Source organism: Lithobates pipiens, unplaced genomic scaffold (genome assembly GCF_037356315.1).
Source record: "Lithobates pipiens isolate NorthernLeopardFrog02 unplaced genomic scaffold, aLitPip1_a1.2 Scaffold_19, whole genome shotgun sequence".
In the NCBI taxonomy this organism is placed as follows: domain Eukaryota; kingdom Metazoa; phylum Chordata; class Amphibia; order Anura; family Ranidae; genus Lithobates; species Lithobates pipiens.
The window spans coordinates 595308933-595330062 of NW_027507764.1; the positions used below are offsets into that span (position 1 = coordinate 595308933).

The window sequence follows — 21130 nt, forward strand, 5'->3', positions numbered from 1 at the left end:
TGAAAGCCCAACCCCCCCACAGTTAGTAACACACCCCTAGGAACACTTAACCCCATACACTGCCACCCACTGGTTAACCCTTTCACTGCCAGCGTCATTTACACAGGAATCACTGCATTTATATAGCAGTGATTACTGTATAAATGACAATGGTCCCAAAAATGTGTCAAAAATGTCCGATGGGTCCCCCGCAATGTCGCAGTCACAAGACATTACTAGTAAAAAAAAAAAAAGTAATAAAAAATTATGAATAAAAATGCTATAAAACTATCCCTATTTTGTAAACACTATAACTTCTGCGCAAACCAATCAATAATCGCTTATTGCGATTTTTTTTACCAAAAATATGTAGAAGAATACGTATCGGCCTAAACTGAGGGAAAAAAATGTTTTTTTTATATATTTTTGGGGGATATTTATTTTAACAAAAAGTAAAAAATAATGCGTTTTTTTCAAAATTGTCGCTCTATTTTTGTTTATAGCGCAAAAGATAAAAACCGCAGGGGTGATCAAATACCACCAAAAGAAAGCTCTATTTGTGGGAAAAAAAGGACATCAATTTTGTTTGGGAGCCACGTCGCACGACCGCGCAATTGTCAGTTAAAGCGACGCAGTGCCGAATCGCAAAAAGTGGTCTGGTCTTTGACCAGCAAAATGGTCCGGGGGCTGAAAGTGGTTAAATCACTGCCTCCACGCCGATAAATTACCGGTTATCTGCCTGCTTTGTTTCCTTTTGTGTGGATGCCTTTATTTTTCTGTTATTTTATGTTTTCACCTACTTGTGGATGCCTGTGGAACTGCCCTGAACCTTCCCAAAATTTTTTTTATTCGTTTCCCTTCTTTTTCAGGATCTGCACCAGGTTTTATTAGTAACCAAGTTATGTACCCCTAGCCTTGGCTAGGAGACTTTTCATGCAATCTTCCCACCATCTCTGTTGCCTTAAGTTGCCTATTGGGTAATGCCTCCTGCTATGAGCACACGCCCTTCATAGCGATATTTCATGTTGGATTTGTGGGGTATGATGCATCCCCAAGTTTGGGTGGGGGGGAGCTGTTGCAGATGGGGGTTTTCAAAGTTATGCTTTTATTGTCGGAGTTGCTTTATGAATGTCGGGGTTATGTCATTTCATCTGTATGGTACAGTCACGCTATAATGTCATGTCTCATGCTGCCTTGGTCAGGGGGGGGTGGTGCAGTGTCCACCCTGCAGTCCTCCTCTTGGGGGTCTGTGTGGGGGGGGGAGACCTGTGGATCAGGGTTTCTTATTCCTGCATAATGGATGATGGCTAGCCTTTCCATTATCTCCTGGAATGTCCGGGGCCTAAATTCAGCTACAAAAAGGTCATTGGTATTCAAATTCCTGCAAAAATACAATCCCCACATATGTGTTCTCCAAGAGACGCATCTAATCAGCACGCGAATACTTGGTCTCCGGAGAGCATAGGTGGGCGCCCATTATCACGCAACCTATTCTACTTACGCGAGGTGGGGTCAGCATTTTGATCCTCAGGTCCCTTCCGCTACACATATTGGACATCCGAACCGACCCTGGTGGTAGGTATGTGTTTATGCACGCTTCACTATATGGGAAAAATATGGTGCTGGTGGGGCTGTACCTTCCACCTCCTGCCAACGTGCAATTACTGTATGATATTATGCAAATTGTGATGGGGTTTAATACGCAGGAAGTGGTTATTTCTTGGGGACTTTAACCTGGTACCCGCGCAGGACCTGGACAGACTCCACGCAACGACTCACTCCAAACCAGAACTGCAAACATGGGCAGACACGTTTGCTCTTGTAGATGTGTGGCGCCACTTTCACCCATATGAGCGGGAATATACATGCCACTCTGCATCATACCGGGCTCTATCACGCATTGACCTGGCCTTTGCCTCTTCTGGGGCTCTGGGCTGGTCAAGGGAGGTAAAACATCTCCCCCGTGGGATCTCGGACCATGCTCCGGTTTTCCTCAATATCTCACTGGTGGGGCCTCCGAAACTAATGCTTTGGCGTCTGTCCAGGTTTTGTGCCACGGACGAGAGAATACAGGAGCAAATGATGGACGCTATCTGTAACTTTTGGAATTTAAATGGGGACTCTGCAGGGGTGGCTACTGTTTGGGATGCTTTTAAAGCTGTAATGAGAGGGAATTATATTTCCCGTATAGCTTCCCTGCGGAGGGAGACATCCCGATCCCTCGAGGCACTGGAGGCAGAGAGTATGAGGTGTGAGGCGGCATATATCCAAACCCCTGACGATGCCAATTATGGGAGGTGGCAGAGGGTGCTTAGGGATCTGTCCCTTCTTCACGTAGAGCAGACCCAGAAGTCTATGCTATACTCTAAGCAAAGATTATTCGAAGAACCAAACAGCTTCTACACATATAGCTAGTATTAGCGATGCCCAGGGCCAGTTGTTATCCTCTCCTGAGGACATTAACACTAGATTCCTTGAATTTTTCCAGGAAGTTTATGCTACTAGGTCCCAACACTCTCTGGTTGAGCTGCGGGACTATCTGGATGATGTGCCTTTCCCCAACCTGTCTGAAGAGCACAGGACAATGCTGGATGGTGAGTGACATCTCGCTAGAGGAGGTCTTCAAAGTGGCAAGACACCGGGGGCATACTGATTGCTCACCGAGTTTTACTCGCAACATGCTGACCTTGTTGCCCCTAAATTCAGGGCCTTCCTTGATGGGCTCGAGGGAGCGGATTGTCTTCCTGGGTCCATGGAGGAGGCCGTTCTTGTCCTGATTCCCAAGCCCGGTAAGGATCCCCGGGAATGTGGGTCGTATAGACCTATTTCTCTACTGTAGATGCCAAGATACTGGCAAAGATTTTGGCCACCTGTTTAATGTCTGTGATTTCTACCCTGATTCATGTCGACCAGATGGGCTTTATGCCGGGTAAAGGCACTGACATAAATATTAGGTGCCTTTTCTTGAATCTGTCTCTTACCCATGATAATGCTGGGTCCCGAGTGATTGCCTCCCTCGATGCCGAGAAGGCATTTGACTCGGTTGAGTGGGAGTTCCTTTGGGGGGTGCTTCAGTACTTTGGGTTTGGCCCTAGGTTTATGAGGTGGGTACAGCTGCTTTACAGGGCTCCAAGGGCCAGGGTGCGTACGAACGACTGGATCTCAGAATCCTTTTCCCTACATAGAGGCACTCGACAGGGGTGCCCCCTGTCACCCAGTCTGTTCGCTCTGGCACTGGAGCCCCTAGCGATTATGATTTGAGAATCACCTGTGGTACGGGGCTTGAAGGTAGGTGCCCTAGAAGAAAAAATCTCCCTTTACGCAGACGATGCCCTGCTTTACTTAAATGACACGGGCCTGCCCTTATCGGCTGCACTTAAGATCTTTAATAAATTCGGCTCCTTTTTGGGAATCCATATAAATTGGTCCAAATCGATCCTTTTCCCCCTAGACGCTCAAGCGCCGCCCCCACCCGGTAATACACTGTTGCAATGGGCTACGGAATTCAAATATCTCGGGGTGAAGGTAGCTAGAGATACCAGTAAGTATTATGCCTTGAATGTGCTTCCACTCCTTCGTCTCCTGAGGGAGAGATGCCAATCTTGGTCTGGGCTTCCGTTGAATTTGGTAGGACGCATAAACATTTTAAAAATGGTGATTCTGCCCAAGTTCAATGACCTATTCAGGAAAAGCCCAGTCTGGATCCAGGGGTCCTTCTTTCGGGAGGTGGATAAATGTATTATCTCCTTCATATGGAACGGCTCCATCCCTAGGTTGGCCAAAATCTACTCTACAATCACCCATACGTTTGGGGGGCCTTGCCCTTCCAAATGTGCGGGTCTACTACTGGGCCACTATGCTGGTCACCGTCTATTGGTGGTTTGAGGCACAACGATATAACGCAGCGGTGTGCCTGGAGGCGGCTCATTTGGGCTCAATGCAGGCCTTGTAGAACTTGGTTTATTGGGGTGGGGGGGCTTATGCTACTCTCCCTGGGCCAACGAAGGCGACGATTAAGCCGTGGAGCATGGCCGGACGCAGGTTCTCCCGGATGGGATGCTGGTCCCCAGCCCAGCCCCTCTGGGGTAACCCCAATCTGCCACACTTTGGAACGATCCCGGACCCACAGGTGTGGGCGCGTAACGTTGCGGGACATTATGCCGACGGGCACTCTATTGTCACTTCAACAGCTGTCCCATGCCCATGCATTGCCTGGATGGATGTATTTTTGGTACGCCCAACTAAGGCATGCTGCTAGGGCCCAATTTCCCAACCCCCCGACCCTGCAGTTAGACCCGCTGAAAGATCTCTTCACGGGTGGGGGTCTTACAAAGCCCTTGTCTGCCCTATACACTACCATTCTCCCAATAGACTCTCTCAAAATGGATACGCTCTGTAATAGGTGGAAGGCTGATATTCCAACACTGGAGCGGAAGGACTGGGAGGATTGTCTAGAGCAGGGCCCCAAGTTGGTTATCTCTGCGGGTGACAAGCTCATCCAAACAAAATTTCTACACAGAGTCTATCACACTCCGGTGCGTCTGGTCAAAATCTACCCTGACAGAGATCCCCACTGCCCCCGCTGCAAATCACATCTAGGAACATATATGCATATGTTTTGGGAGTGCCCTCGGCTGTCCCAATTCTGGTCTGATATTTTTGAACAATTAAACACCCGGCTTGGGCTGTCCGTTCCCAAGACCCCTGAGCTGGCCCTGCTGGGCATCCAGGAAGACGAACAAAGATCTCACCATAACAAATTGTTGGTTTCATATCTCCTTTTCTACGCCAAAAAAAAGAAATACTATACAGATGGACCTCCTCTGCCCCTCCCAGTATGGTTTCGTGGGAAAAAGGTGTCAATTCTGCCTTACCACTCTATAAGTTAACTTACCTTAGTCGTGGCTGTCCATGGAAATTCGATAAAGTGTGGCTCTCATGGACCTCTAGTTAGATGTCTGGCCCTAGCTGGGGGGGTCCTTCCCCCCCCCCCGGCATCCCCCCCCCCGACTTCCTGCGACGCCTTCCCCCCCTTCCCCCTTTCCCCCCCCCTCCCCTTTCTTGCCAGTGCCTAATCTCCTTACTACTATCAGATTCTGAACACTATGAAACATTCCTTACCTCCTCCTGTATTAATGATCTGGTGTTTGACTTAATAGTACTAATTCTTACTGAATGCCAATTGTGTAAACACCTGCAGTATTGTATTGTACCATACCTAATTCCTGACAATAATGTACTTTTGCCTTCTCTATTCATGACTAGGGTAGCCAGATAACTTACTTCCCCAACAATACATGTAAACCTTAACTATTAATCTTAAAATAAATACTCGGACACCTGCTTGGATGAAAATGGCCTCAACGGCCTTCATTTAAATAACAATAAAAAACTAAAATATATTTTAAATATTTTAATAATACCAAAACTTGTAACAACTTCCAGTTACCCAAAAGACCCTAAGTGCTTTTTGGCTGGTCCCTGACGACCCCTTATTATTTTGAGCCTGTGATCCCCTTTTCGTCAGCATCTGTCCCCAGCCGCCAAACTTGCCTCGAGGACTCACTAACTGACCACAGACCCCCCAAACATGTTAGCCATTAATCTGGACTGACACCAGCCAAAACACAATGACTCCATCTCTGGCATGGGTCCCAACCATTTTCAAATGACCCATGCATTTCTACATATATATTTCCATATATATATATAGCCGTCGCCAAGGACCCAACGCCACCGCGGAACAAGTGTGAAACCTTACACTTGTGACCGCCGCCAAGCCAACAAAGCCCGGTGTACTCCATCTTCCAGCCCCAAGGACCACAGGGTTCAAATGAACCCCGTCACCTCTCAAATACCTCCAGGTGTCCACCTCCAGCTCCCAATGACGAACGACCACCCCTCCATTCCGGGCCACAAACCTTCCCACCTCCTTGTTTACCTTAATCCTGGTTTTGTTCAGTTTTTCCCAGGACCGAGCCCCTCTCCACGACATGCGGGCCACGATATCCGACCACACCACCGTCATGTCTGGGAAAGCGGTACGGAGCCTCAAGAAATCCCACTGGATATCTTTGATCACTTGTCGCATAGGTCGGACCCCCAGATCATTGCCCCCAACATGGAGCACCAAAATATCCGGGGACCGATCCAAAGCAGCAAAACGATGTACCTCGGGGACTACCTTATGCCACATCATCTCCGGGATCCCAATCCACCTGACCGTGCCTTCCTCCCTGGCCACCCTGAGTTGTCTACCTTCAGGCCTGACATCTGCCCTCCTGGCCCCCCAAAAAACAAAAGAATGTCCCATTATCCAAACGAGACATCTTGGGGATCTGAAAAGACATAACCAAAGGAAAAAACATTCAAACCCATCAACATTAGTAATAGACAAAATTAAGAAAGCAAATCAGTATAACAGTTGTGGCCTAACATATAACCGGTACCTAGCCGATTCCCACCGACCTATCCTCTTAATGACTTCCGACGGAAGTCCCCATCAAGCTGCTTCAGTAGCCGCCCCTATCCTAAAAGGAGTGGGAAGCATACTCACCCGAAGGAAGACCAGCCGCCTCCAGACATTTTCGAAAAACCGCAGAAAATTGGAACCTGGACAGGCAGGATCCATCCTGATATACAAACAACGCCCCCTCCCCCGGCGGGCGGAGTGCCAAAAACTGCTGCATGGCCGTAACTGGACAAAGCTGCTCATCCACCCCTTGAAACAGCTCTACCCAGGCCCCCCTTCCTTCCTGATCCATCTTCGACTTCCTAATCCAGATCCTTACCTTGCCTCCCAAGCATTGGGCGTCACTCCACCGCAGTCCACCAGCCACCTGCCTGGACGGCGAGACTAGCTCCCCAATCCGAAAGGCCCCAAAGAACGCCAGCACAAATGCCGCCTTAAACAGTACTACCTCGGAACCCGTTGAACACACCTCCCCCAACACTGACAGAACTGACCCCAGCACCGCAAAAGAAACAGGGCGCCTGGAGTCGCGTTTGTGGGAACCCCTTCTGTATAGACATGTGCATTCGTTTTCGTCCGAATGCATTTTCGTCCGAATTTCAGCTATTTTCGTTTTCGTTTTGACAAACGATAACGAAAGCACAAAATCAGAAAAACGAAAGATCCGACATAAATAAATGCTTTATTTTCGTTTTCATTGTTACAACAGTTCGATATAGAATAGGAGATTCGACATGACTCTGACAACGTGTCTATAGAACCTGTGGTCGAATGTGCCTAACCTTACCTCTATTAGTCCAAGATTATATAGAGAAAATATTCGACAGAGAAAAAAGATTTGACAGAGAGAAAAGATTCTGCAAGTTACTGTCCTAAAAAGTGTTTGGGGACCCGGGTCCTGCCCCAGGGGACATGGCTCAATGCAAAAAAAAGTTTTAAAAACGGACGTTTTTTCGGGAGCAGTGATTTTAATAATGATTAAAGTGAAACAATAAAAGTGTAATATTCCTTTAAATTTCGTAGGGGGGGGTGTCTATAGTGTGCCTGTGAAGGGGCGCATGTTTCCCGTGCTTAGAATTGTCCCTGCACAAAGTGTCATTTATGCAGGAAAAAAAGTCCTTTAAAATCACTCGCAGCTATTATGAATTGTCGGCTCCGTAATACAGAGAACACTCATTGAAAGTCATTGATAAAAAAAAAAATAAATAAATAAATAAAAAAGCGTGAGGGTCCCCCAAATTCAATTACCAGGCCCTTCAGGTCTGGTATGGATATTAAGGGGAACCCTGCCTCAAATTTAAGAAAAAAATTGACGTGGGGTTCCCCCTAAAAATCCATACCAGACCCTTTATCCGAGCACGCAACCTGGCAGGACCCCCAGATCCCGCCCCCCCCCTGTTTGAAATGGTAAGGGGGTACAAAAGTACCCCTACCATTTCACAAAGAAAGTGTAAAAAATGGTTAAATAAAACAAACACACTTTTGAAAAATTCCTTTATTAAAAATAAAAAAATAAAAAAAAGATTCCAGCGGCGGTAATCCACTCTTGCTATCCAGCAACGGACGGTCATCTCTCCAGCGATGTCTCATCTCATCCAGCGCAGCGAATCCTCCGTCCTTCTTCTGTCTCCGTGGAGGAGACACTACAGACATTCCGGCGGCTTGACGTTTCTTATATACGGTGGGCGGGGCCACCCGTCACCTGACCCCGCCCCCCTCTGACGCAAGGGGAAACCCGGGGTTCCCTGTGACGTATGGGTGACCCCGCCCCCCTCTGATGTAACGGAAACCTGCCTGTGTTACATCAGAGGGGGGCGGGGTCACCCATACGTCACGGGGAACCCCGGGTTTCCCCTTGCGTCAGAGGGGGGCGGGGTCAGGTGACGGGTGGCCCCGCCCACCATATATAAGAAACGTCAAGCCGCCGGAATGTCTGTAGTGTCTCCTCCACGGAGACAGAAGAAGGACGGAGGATTCGCTGCGCTGGATGAGATGAGACATCGCTGGAGAGATGACCGTCCGTCGCTGGATAGCAAGAGTGGATTACCGCCGCTGGAATCTTTTTTTATTTTTTTATTTTTAATAAAGGAATTTTTCAAAAGTGTGTTTGTTTTATTTAACCATTTTTTACACTTTCTTTGTGATATGGTAGGGGTACTTTTGTACCCCCTTACCATTTCAAACAGGGGGGGGCCGGGATCTGGGGGTCCCCTTGTTAAAGGGGGCTTCCAGATTCTGATAAGCCCCCCGCCCGCAGACCTCCACAACCACCGGCCAGGGTTGTGGAGATGAGGCCCTTGTCCTCATCAACATGGGGACAAGGTGCTTTGAGGGGTCACAGACCCCCAAAGCATCCTCCCATTGTTGAGGGCATGTGGCCTGGTACGGTTCAGGAGGGAGGGGGGGCCGCTCTCTCGTCCCCCCCTCTTTTCCTGCGGCCTGCCAGGTTGCGTGCTCGGATAAAGGGTCTGGTATGGATTTTTAGGGGGAACCCCATGTCAATTTTTTTTTAAATTTGACGCGGGGTTCCCCTTAATATCCATACCAGACCTGAAGGGTCTGGTTATGGATATTTAGGGGGAACCCCACGTCAAATTTTTTCTTAAATTTGAGGCAGGGTTCCCCTTAATATCCATACCAGACCTGAAGGGCCTGGTAATTGAATTTGGGGGACCCCCACGCTTTTTTTTTTAAATTTATTTATTAATTTTTTTATCAATGACTTTCAATGAGTGTTCTCTGTATTACGGAGCCGACAATTCATAATAGCTGCGAGTGATTTTAAAGGACTTTTTTTCCTGCATAAATGACACTTTGTGCTGGGACAGTTCTAAGCACCAGAAACATGCGCCCCTTCACAGGCATACTATAGACAACCCCCCCCCCTACGAAATTTAAAGGAATATTACACTTTTATTGTTTCACTTTAATCATTATTAAAATCACTGCTCCCGAAAAAACGGCCGTTTTTAAAACTTTTTTTTGCATTGATACATGTCCCCTGGGGCAGGACCCGGGTCCCCAAACACTTTTTAGGACAGTAACTTGCAAATTAGCCTTTAAAATGAGCACTTTAGATTTTGAACGTTGGAGTCCCATAGACTTTAATAGGGTTCTAAAGTATATTATATACTAGCTCCGTCGAATCTTCTTTATACATTCGACAGACACTATAAACCTTCAAAGACAGATTCGACCGTAATTCATGTGGATTTTCGGACGAATGCAATTTTTGAACGAAAAACGAAATAAATAAAAACGAATTTCGGGAGTAACTAAATAAATTAAGTTTTCAGAACTCCGAAACGAAATATTTTACTCTGCACATGTCTACGTTCTGTAACCCCGCAGAGCCCTGCGGACCAAAAATGCCTTTGTGACATCCACCCTACCTTCCATCTGAAACCAGAATGCCAATGCAGCCATCTTCCGTCCTATGGCTGCCCCAGACACTCCCCTTGCATGATTAGCACATACAAAAAGTAACACCAGCATCTCCATCCCTTCCGGGCCCCCTATACCTCCTACCTCATTCACCAAGACCAACCATTCCTGCCAAACTTTCTGATAAGCCTTCCACGTTCCTGCGCTGAGAGACTGTCTGATCAATCCTGCGGCGACTCCAATGCAACCGTCCACAGCTCCTGCGGGCACAGTTCCCCTTCCCGACGTGCCTCCGGTGCCAAATTGCGAAACGTGTCCCACTGGAAACGAGACAAAGCATCCGCTAAGCCATTGTCGACCCCAGGGATATGCACAGCATATATAAACGCATTTATGCGCAAACAGCAAAGCACCAAGCGCCGCAACAATCTTATCACCGGGGGAGAAGAGGCTGAGATGTTATTAATGGCCATCACCACCCCCATGTTGTCGCAATTGAATCGCACCTTCCTGTTCTCAAAGACCTCCCCCCACAACTCAACAGCTAAAACGATGGGGAACAATTCCAGCAAGACTAAGTTTTTGAGAAAACCCGCTTCCCTCCAACTCTCCGGCCACAGAACCGCACTCCACCTACCATGACAGTAAGCGCCATATCCACCCGAACCGGCCGCGTCCGTGAACAAGACCAGATCAGCATTGCCAACCGGCCCAACCTGCCAAATAGCCCGCCCATTGAAGTCCGCCAGAAAGGAATCCCAAATCTTCAAGTCTTCCTGTAACTCCCTCGTCAACCTCAAAAAGTGATTCGGCATGCGCACCCCCGCAGTGGCAGCCGCCAACCGTCTACAGAAAATGCGCCCCATAGGGATAGTCCTGCAAGCAAAATTCAATTTGCCGAGCAAGGACTGCACTTCCTTCAAGCGAAGCTTACGCTTGCCGCTGGCCACACACACCTCCCTAACCGCCCATTCAAAAAATGAGCTGAACTGTTCAAAATACGCACAAGAAATGGAACATCCCATCGGGAGACACCTGTCCACGAAGTACTCCCCCTGCCAGCAACAACCCAACAAACACATGCTCTCGGGGTGTACCGGCAACAACCGAAAAGCCGACTCCACATCGGTTTTCGCCATAAGCGATCCCCTACCATATCTTCTAACCCACGCTACCGCCGCATCAAATGATGTATAGGTAACCGCACATGCCTGCGGGTCAATACCATCATTAACCGAGCCGCCCTTAGGGTAGGACAGATGATGAATCATCCTGTACTGACCCGGTTCCTTTTTTGGAACAACACCCAACGGGGAAACAACTAAACCTGGCAGCGGAGGATCCACGAACGGGAACGCCATCCACCCTAACGCCACCTCCTTGGCCAATTTGGCTGACACCACCTCCTGATGGAGACGGGCCGACCTCAGATTATCCGAGATCGGTGGCACCTCCCGCACCATACTCGGAATCCTAAACCCTTCCCTAAAGCCAACCTCCAAAAACTGCGCCGCCGCCCTGTCCGGATACCTACTTAGAAAAGGAAGCATCCTTACCAGACTCACCGGCGTCATCCCTTTTTCCAGTGTTGTCCCCTGGTCGACCCTTGCCCTGCTTAAAGCATCGCAGGAAGGGGTGGCTCCCGCTACAGCCTGAGCACTCGTGCTTGTATCTGCACGATGACCCGAAACGGCACGTTCCTTCATTGAACTGCCAGCAGACCCCTTTCTTTTTAGGGGCCGGCGATCCCGCGGAGGAAGCGCCGCCCCCCCCCCACCCCCTGGAAAAAACTGACCTGACCCACTCTCGCAGATGTCATCAACTTCATCCAAAGACTAATGTCTTTGTGATCCCATCTGATGGAGGGGCGAACTGCCTTCCGCTGACGAAACTGTTCGTCATACCGAAGCCATGCCAGACCCCCATAAACCCTATGAGCCTCACTGATCGCCTCAAGATAGCAAAACAGTGCGGAGCAATTTTCCGGGGCCTTTTCCCCGATCACACTTGCAAAAATCGCAAATGCCTGCAACCAGTTTGCAAATGTGCGCGGGATTAACCTATACCTCCTCTTCTCCTCCTCATCCTTTTTACTCTCCTCCGGCTTTACCCGATCTAAATTAAATTTCTCCAAGGGGAGCAGGGAAAAAATTTCCACAAACTCGTCCTTCCAAATCTTTTCCCGCACCTCCTTCTTCAAATGAGCCCCTAAAGGGCCCTCAAAACACACGTATACCTCACAACGCGCTGCGTCCGCTAAACGCACCTTGTCCAAATCCTTGTCTCCCGCCTCCGATCCAGTCTTAGTACCCCCGGCGTCCTTTTCCGTCTGCGTCTCCGTTGTCACCGACACCTTCTGCGCTGTTCCCCCCCCACCTGGCGGCCACCCCACCACCGCAGGCGGAAGAACCCACGGCATCACCGGAGCTGGGGGTCTCACCTCCCCCCCGTCCAATCGCCGTAGCAGCTCCCTGAGGGACTCCCACAACCCCTGAGACCCTTCCCCCACCCCCTGCCCGGACTAAGCACTGCCCTCCCCCTCCCCCCATAACCTCCACGCTCCCCCCCCTAAGACCCCCCTCCCCCCAATACGTCCCCGCTCCCCCCCCTCGCGACCCCCCCTCCCCCCCCTTACCACCCCCCCGCCCCACAAGACAATGCAGAGTGTGAGCACTCACCAGGCTGTCCCAGGTGATAGGAACCTCCAGCCGCCCCACCGGATACTCCTGCAGCCTCCTGGGGATCTTCCGACAGCTCTCCTTCCTCACTGCTGCTGCCAGCCCGGTCCACCGATCGCTGAGACTGCTGATGTCCTTCAGGTCCTCCACTTCCCCTGGGCACTGCAGTGCTGGGCACAGGAGAAAAGCTGACATTCCTCAGAGTGCTCTGTCCAGGATTTAAAATTGGCGCCGAAACGGTGATGTCATCAAGCTGCGCCGCACTCCCGTCCACCGCACAGGCATTCCTATGGCCAGCCCTCCCAGGACCCACACTGAGCCTGGAGGCGGGGCCTCCCGACCGACGTGAAGCACTGGCGCGATCCTGCACACTGCCAGCAGCCAAGATGGAGACTCCACGAGGTAAGCCCCCAGCTGCCTCAACTCCCGCACTGGTGCCCACTTGTCTGCTTCTCCCACGGCGGACTGCCCCCCCCGACCGGAACATCGCCGGAGGTAGCAGCCGAATGTATCTAAGCCACGGAGGTGGCAGGAGGGGGTGGGCCTGAAGGGGCCCAGCTGGGGCTCCCATAACGGCGTCGAGTCCTGGGGGTATTGTCTAGGCTCAGGCGCTCCGGGGGTCTAGACCTCCGAGCACGCATCTGGACAGGCCCTGCTGTGGAAGGACCCTGTCCTACCCCCTGCAGCGTGGCAGCAATCTGGCCCTGAAGCCACTCCATGCCATGAGCCTCCGCTGCTTCCCTAAGCTGCGCCCAAAGATCCTGTAACCCACTCATCCTAACAAACCTCTCTCTATCTGCTTGCAGGACACAACGTCTCTCCTCGCTTGCTGACCCCCAACTGCTGACTTGCCCCACCCTGGCACATGGAAGAAGGAACCACACTCCTCCCCCCCTTGTGACCATCCACCAATGAGGTAAGTACGTCTGCATCCTAGAAACCACCCCCACACTGCTTTTCCTTAGCCCAGTCATTCCCTTGCACCCTGTCATGTATGTCCTGTGCTTCCTTTTTAATACAGCTCCGTACGGTACATGTCTGTATCGTTGTACTGTATATAGTTTGACAATAAAGCATTACTGATTGTTAAAAATAAATAAATCTGCTCTCTACTACATTGCATAGCTCATCTTTTGTGTGTTCCATGCAATCTAATTCTTGTGCTTTTGTGGAGGGACCCCTTAAAGCCAAACTAGCAGCCACATAAGGTGGGGGGGGGGTCCTCCTCTACAGAGTCTTCTGGCCAAACGTAGTAATTAAATTAGGGCAGTACTTGACTAAACATCTCTGATCAAGCCAGTTTGATTTGCTACTTTAGCTTCTGTCTCCCATGTGCAAGCTATTCTCCACATTCCTTCACTGCACAGTAGGGATGAGCCGAACACCCCCCTGTTCGGTTCGCACCAGAACTTTCGAACGGACCGAAATTTTGTGCGAATTTTAGAACCCCATTGAAGTCTATGGGACTCGAACGTTCAAAATAAAAAGTGCTAATTTTAATGGCTAATATGCAAGATACTGTCCTAAAAAGGGTTTGGGGACCTGGCTCCTGCCCCAGGGGACATGGGTCAATGCCTAAAATGTTTTTAAAAACTGCAGTTTTTTTGGGAGCACTGATTTTAATGACGATTAAAGTGAAATATTCCTTTAAATATCGTGCCTGGGGGGTGTCTATAGTATGCCTGTGAAGTGCCACGTGTTTCCCATGTTTAGAACAGTCCCTGCACAAAATGACATCTAACGGAAAAAAAGTAATTTATAACTGCTTGCGGTTTTAATGTAATATCTGGTTCCTGCAATATGGTTGAAAATCATTGAGAAAAATGGCATGGGTAGCCCTCCCTGCCCATTACCAGACTATTTGGGTCTTGTACGCATATTAAGGGGAACCCCGTACCCATATTAAAAAAAGGAAATGCGTGTGGCCCCCAGGCCCTATATACTCAGAACAGCAGTATACAGGCGGTGCAAACAAGACAGGGACTGTGTAGGTTTGTTGTGTTAAGTTGAATCTGTTTGTAATTTTCAACTGGTACATTTTTAAAGTGTAGCTCCAGTCAAAAAACGATTTTTAAGCTTTTTGGAAAACATAGGGAAGGGTTATCACCCCTGTATAATTTGTTTTGTCGTCCATCTTTTTTCATCTCACTTGCTGTTGTCTCCTTCCATTTGCAAGTAGGAGATGTTTGTAAGTTGGATGTTTGAAAGTAGGGGCCTGCCCTATATGCTCTGCAGAAATGGGGGCCTAAGGTGTTAGTGTTGCCACAACACTGTAAGCCCTCAAAGTGACTCTTGGTGGGCGCTGGAGCGCCCTGCTGTGAACGATTATATCAAGAATTGTAATTACATGCCATTGTTGAACAGTGGTAGAAAAATTGGGCCTTTGGTGGTTGTGGTGCTGGTGCCACAACACTATAAGTCCTCACAGTTACACTCGGTGGGCACAGGAACTGGCCCTGCTGTGAAATATTATATCAAGAATTGTAATTACATGGCCCTGTTAAACAGGGGCAGAAAAATTGGGCCTTAGGCACTGGTGCTGGTGCCACGACACTGCAACCTCTCCCATATACTCTTGTTTGATTGCAGGAATTAGCCCTGCTGCAAAGCATTGCATCAAAAATTGTAATTAAACGCCCCTGTTAAACAGGGGCAGAAAAATAGGGCTGGTGGCATCACCCAGAACCAAAAATGTTCTTCCAAGATATCAGCGGAGGAGGAAGAGGATAGACAGTCAACATATCAGGACAGTCACTCAGCATCAGCATAGGCAGTCTTGAAGGGATGTGATATTTAAAAAAAAATTATTCGGTTACATCAGCTTCAGGTGCTTGGTAGCTGTGGGTGATCCAAGACTGATTCATCTTCATGTTTATGAAGGTCAGTCGATCAACCAAGTTGGTGGACAGGCACACCCTGTGATCGGTAACAAAGCCACCAGCAGCACTGAAGGTGCGTTCCGAAAGAACGCTGGATGCAGGACAGGCCAGTAGCTCAATTGCATACTGTGCAAGCTCTGGCCAGTGATCCATCCTCAAGACCCAGTAAGCCAGAGGATTTTCGGTGGGAAAGGTGTCCAAGTCTGACCTTGCCCCTAGGTATTCCTGCACCATGTAAATCAGACACTGGCGATGGTTGCTGGAACTGATCAATACCTTGGGGCTGCGGACTAAAAAATTGTCTGAACGCATTGGTCAGACGGCCACCTTCTCCACCGCTCCTTCTGACCGATGCCTCAGGAACACGTTGTCCAGGACCAGGAGTTTGTAACCTCCCAGTCTCTGGGAACGCGTTGCACAGACCTTTCTGCAAGGCCTCCCGGAGATGTCTCATCCTCTGCTCCCTATGCGACGGCAAGATAAGGTCGGCAACCTTACCCTTGTACCGTGGATCAAGGAGAGTGGCCAGCCAGTAATGGTCCCCCTCCTTGATCTGAAGAATACGAGGATCCTTTCGCAGGCTTTGCAGGATCAGGGAGGCCATGCAGCGTAGGTTAGCTGAGGCATTCAGTCCGGAGTCCTCTGGGTCACTACGGACAACATGATTCACAGCTACCTCCTCCCAGCCACGTTGAAGTGCTAGCAATTTAACCAAGCTAGCATTCAACTGCTGGGCATGTGGATGGATGGGAGTGAACTTCTTTCGGCGGTCCAGCAGCTGGGGCAGGGACATTTGCCTGCTATAATCGGACGTGGGTGTACAGCTAGCAGAGTGCCCGAAGCACTTGGCTGTGACACACCTAATTCTACACCTTCATTCCTCTCAGAGCAGGTTTCAGAGAGGACTGAAGGTCTAGTGGGGTTGGAGATCCCAGCTGATGAGGAGCAAGGAGAGGTCCGCTTTGTTCTTTGGTGTGGGTCTTTGAGGTACGCTTGCCAACGAGCTGCATGGCAGGTCAACATATGTCTGGTCAAGCATGTGGTGCCCAAGCGGCTGATGTTTTGGCCACGCGAGATATGCTTGAGACATATATTGCAAATAGCAGCGGTGCGATCTGATGCACTCGTCTCAAAAAAGGCCCACACCAAAGAACTTTTAGAATAACGTGCAGAGGCAGCGCCCTGCACAGGCGGAGCTCTGCGGTGTGATTCAGTCGGTGTGCTGCCCCTAAGCGGGCCCCCGGAGGGTATCCTGCCTCGTTGGAGATGTGCCTCCTCCTCCTCCTCCTCTCTCCTACCAGGCACCCACGTGGAGTCAGTGCCCTCATCATCCCCTCCCTCTTCATCGCTGGAGCAAACCTGGCAGTATGCTGCAGCTTGTGGAACATGACTGCCAGATTGCTGTCCTTCTTGAGCATCCCCTCTCTCTGCATTCACGCTACTGCCTTCCTCTAGCTGAGTATCAGCATCAGAGCCTACAAAACACTGGGCATCCTCCTGGAGCATGTACCCAACACTGTGCTCAAACAGTTCGGGGGACTCCTCAGGAGGACGTGGTGGGTCTAGGGAAGGAGTCACTGATGATGACATTGAGACGAGGGAAGACGATGCATTGGCAGCTGCTTTACTAGTACCCTGAGCCTGGGTGAGAGAGGATGAGGAGGATGAAGAGGGCTTGGTCATCCACTCTACCAAGTCTACGGCATGATGCGGCTCAACACGTCCAGCTGCCGAAAATAAGGACAAGCGTGTCCCATGGTCAGGTGCTGATGACAATGCACCGCGTCCATGACGAGCACTGTTGTCTCTAGACACAGAGCCTGCTTGCCCTCTTTTATCGGCTCGTGCCTGTCTGCCTCTCCTTGTTGGCCTTCCAGGCATTGTAATGGCCTGAAGGGAGATGGGAAAACCAGCAACTCCTGCAGATGCCCTTATTATAGAACATGAATTAAAGGGTAGATACTGGTGTATACTGTGCTGTGCTGGAGGCACACAACACCAACTAACTCCTGCAGATGGCAGATGGCTCAATTAGAGAAGAGCAAAATAGGTAAAGACAGGTGTATATTGCGCTCAGGACACACAGACAACACCCAGAAACTCCGGCAGATGGCTGAAAGCTCAATTACAGAAGAGCAATATAACTATATAGGTGGATAATGGTGTATACTGCACTCAGGTCACACAGACAACACCCACAAACTCCTGCAGATGGCTGAAAGCTCAATTACAGAAGAGCAAGAACGCTAAATCGGTGGATAACGGACGCTGTATACTGCGTTGAAGGTACACAGAGAACACCCACTAACTCTTGCAGACACCAACACACTACACAAGGCCGCCGCGCTGGCGGCCTTATATAGTGTGGGGCGTGTACTACACAGCCTGAGTTATGATTGGCCACAGGCAGTCTGCCTGTGGCCAATCATGGCTCTCCTCGCTGCCGGCGCTGTGAGCCAGCAATGCACTGCGATGGCGCAGTGCATTGTGGGCCGTGAGTGCCACACGAATTTGGTGTGAACGGCCCACAGAGTTCTGGCTTCGCCAAATGGGCGAACAGCCGGTGTTCGACTTGAACACCAAGCTCATCCCTACTGCACAGTAGTGGGCCATAATCGTGCAGAAAAGTTTCCCATACTTGTAAATCAAAAGTCCTTTCAGATTTTAAAGGTTTAGCTGTTCCCTTTGTCCATCCTACCCATTTATCTAGGGGGTCAGTATAGGCGGAACCGTACCTTTGGTTCATATATTCTCTAGAGCTCATCTCACGCTGGGCATTATCTGAAGGCCTCTCTCCCTTCATTCCCTTAATTCATTTAATGCCCATAATGACTGGCCAGTCTTCTCTACTTGTGCCTATACCCTTTTGCCTCTAAAAAAAAAATAGTACAGCAAATCTGCAGATTTACAAAAAATATAGTCACCACTTATCTACGTGGATAGAAGGGGTTTATGACAATAGACAAAACACTCATTAAGAGACCCTCTTCAGCTCTTCTCTGTGAGTTTTATCTGACCCTATCATGCGGCTCTGACCCAGGTCGCCCACAAGGAGTCAATGCAGGGAACTGCAGAGGATTCTCCCTATTCACACACCGTCCAACCCATCAAGGGGGACACAAACACATTCATACACACACATGTTACCCAACCAGAAAGGTCCGAGAGTAGTCTGGTTTCCTTGAGAACCGACAGATAGGATACATAGAAAAGGCAGAAATATAGCAAGCTTAAGGACAGCTTACTTAGCCGGCATGTAGAGGTCTGCGTTCCCGATGATCCCGATCAAAGCGCGGTTCCTTCTGGAGACTCTGCCAAACTCCTGGTATCTGACTCGCCAAAACTGTTATGGAATTATTTCTGATTGGGACTCTAAAAACAGAAGTTAATACTGCAGCTGCAGGAACAGATTCACAGGACGCAATCACTGTGTTTAAAATGTCCGTTCAGTGTCAAAATGTATTATTACATGTTATATCATACATAGATAAGAAAGGGGTGGTGTGAGATGTTATTAAGAACTAACAAATAGAAATATGGTATTAAAAGCTAACAAATAGGAATATATTATTAAAAGCTAGCGAATAGAACAATTGCAAAAGTAAAACCTTAAGAGGGGAGGGGGGAGTAGAGACAGAGAGAGAGAGAGAGAGCTTCTAGCAGAAGATGTGTCTGTGTGTTAGGTGAAGGTCATAGAACACATATCAACAGTGCGAATAAAATGGAGTCTCTTGTGCTTAAATGAACGATACAGCGAATGTCCATATCAGTGGGTAAGAGGCTTGCCCCTAGTCCCCTCCAAAAGCCCCTGTCCCGGTTGGGTCTGTCACATTTCTCCCCCATCATAAAAGACTAACAAGGTCCCAGACCTTCATCTGGTCTGGACCTACGTTAGTCAGGCAGAGTGAACCCATATAGGTTGTCAACATGATTTCCAATGTTGGCCGCAGGGAAGGGTTGTCATCAGTAGGGGTGGGACAGTCATGAACTCTCTGGCTGCCAGTACTTCAGCTGGGTGTTCTTTATCGTTCCGGGGCTTGGTCTGCTCTTGGGGAGAGGGGCTGACTGCCCCAGATCCTTTAAAGTGGAGGGCCACCCTGAAAAAAGAAAATACATTAAAAATTAGAAAACAATCATAAAAAAAAAAAATGAAAACATATTTTTTTTTTAACTTACCAGAAATGCCTGTTGCTAGGCACATCATCCTAATTTGCCTCTTCCTCCTCGGCGGAGATCTTCTTTCTTCTCTCCTCCGTGCGGCGTCTTCTGGGTAATGGGTCGCGCTGTGTTCTGAGAACTGTGTGTCCCAGAACACAGCGCGTCCCATTCACAAAGCGCTGCGCGACTTGCGCATGCGCAGTAGGAAATGGGGAGTGAAGCCTCAAGGCTCCACTGCCTGTTTCCCTTACCCAAAATGGCGGCGCCGGGACCCGAGACCGAGGGACGGATCGGCCTCGGGCGGCCGACATCGCGGGCGCCCTGGACAGGTAAGTGTGCTTATTAAAAGTCAGCAGCTACAGTGTTTGCAGCTGCTGACTTTAAATTTTTTTTTTTCAAAACCGGCCCTCCTCTTTAAGCTGTGGAGACACTGTAGGTGCTTGGCAGAGGCCAGCGGCACTCTTCCCTGTTGCAAGCACTTCAGCTGGGAGTAGGAGCTTCACTACATCAGCTTGTCGCTGCGGAGAGGGGCCACCTGCTCTGGCTCCCTGGAACTCCATAGTTGTTGCCAGTGCTGGGCAATACTTCTGATGGGACCCCGCCTCATCTGCCCTGGCTAATTGGTGAGGAAGGAGGCCACCTTCCTCCACTCCCAGACTGTGGATCTGCTGCGGAGGGGGAATGGCTTCCTTCCCTCCCTTCATCTCGGACTGCAGCTGGGGAGTGAGGACAGCTTCCTCCTTGGTCCTTGAACTGCTGTTGGGGAGTGAGGATGGCCACATCCTCTTCTGGACTGTGGGTCTGTCGTTGGAGATGAATGACAACCACCTTTTCTCCCTGGTTCCCCGGAGCTGCTGCCAGTGTAGGACAGAGGTTTGTAGCACTCTGCCCTGTGGCCAGTTCTTCGGCCAGAGAAGTATGTTGTAACCCCTCAGATGCTGCTGGCAGGAAATCCCATGTCCCTGCCAGTTGTGTGGGAGAAAGGATGGCTGCTTCTTCTCTCAGGTATGTTGTGCCCTGATGCAAGCTCTTCTGCTGGAGGTTCTCAGGGTTGTTCCTCCTTATTAGCAAAGTCTAGTAAATCCAAGCCCTCCCACTAGTGTGACAATAGCAAATGAATATTCACTATGGTCTTCCTGATTCTCCTCCCGGGCAAGCAGAAAGTGGGTGAGACCCAATTGGCCGAGAGGAGAAGCAACCGTATTAGCTGCCAAGGAGGGAGGAGATGCAGGAATGATATGACGATGCTCGTGACCTAGATGGGGTAAGTGCCAAGCTGGAGTGCAGACTGATGGAGGGGGTTTGCGCGGACCACCCTACTGATCGAGCAATGGGGGGGGGGGGTGTTGTCAGGATGGGAGTACCATTTTCCCTGTACAGTATGCCCCTCCTCCAATCTATGGGAGTACCATTGTCCCTGTACAGTGTGCCCCTCCTCCAATCTATGGGGGTACCATTGTCCCTGCACAGTGCGCCCCTCCTCCAATCTATGGGAGTACCATTGTTCCTGTACAGTGCGCCCCTCCTCCAATCTATGGGGGTACCATTGTTCCTGTAGAGTGCGCCCCTCCTCCAATCTA

General features: G+C 49.6%; 1 protein-coding gene across 1 annotated transcript in view; it reads left to right on the plus strand.

Annotated features, from left to right (window-relative positions):
• The window catches only part of LOC143997817 (retinoic acid receptor responder protein 2-like), a 112919-nt gene that overhangs the window by 59407 nt on the left and 32382 nt on the right, over window positions 1-21130 (plus strand). The window lies entirely within an intron of this gene.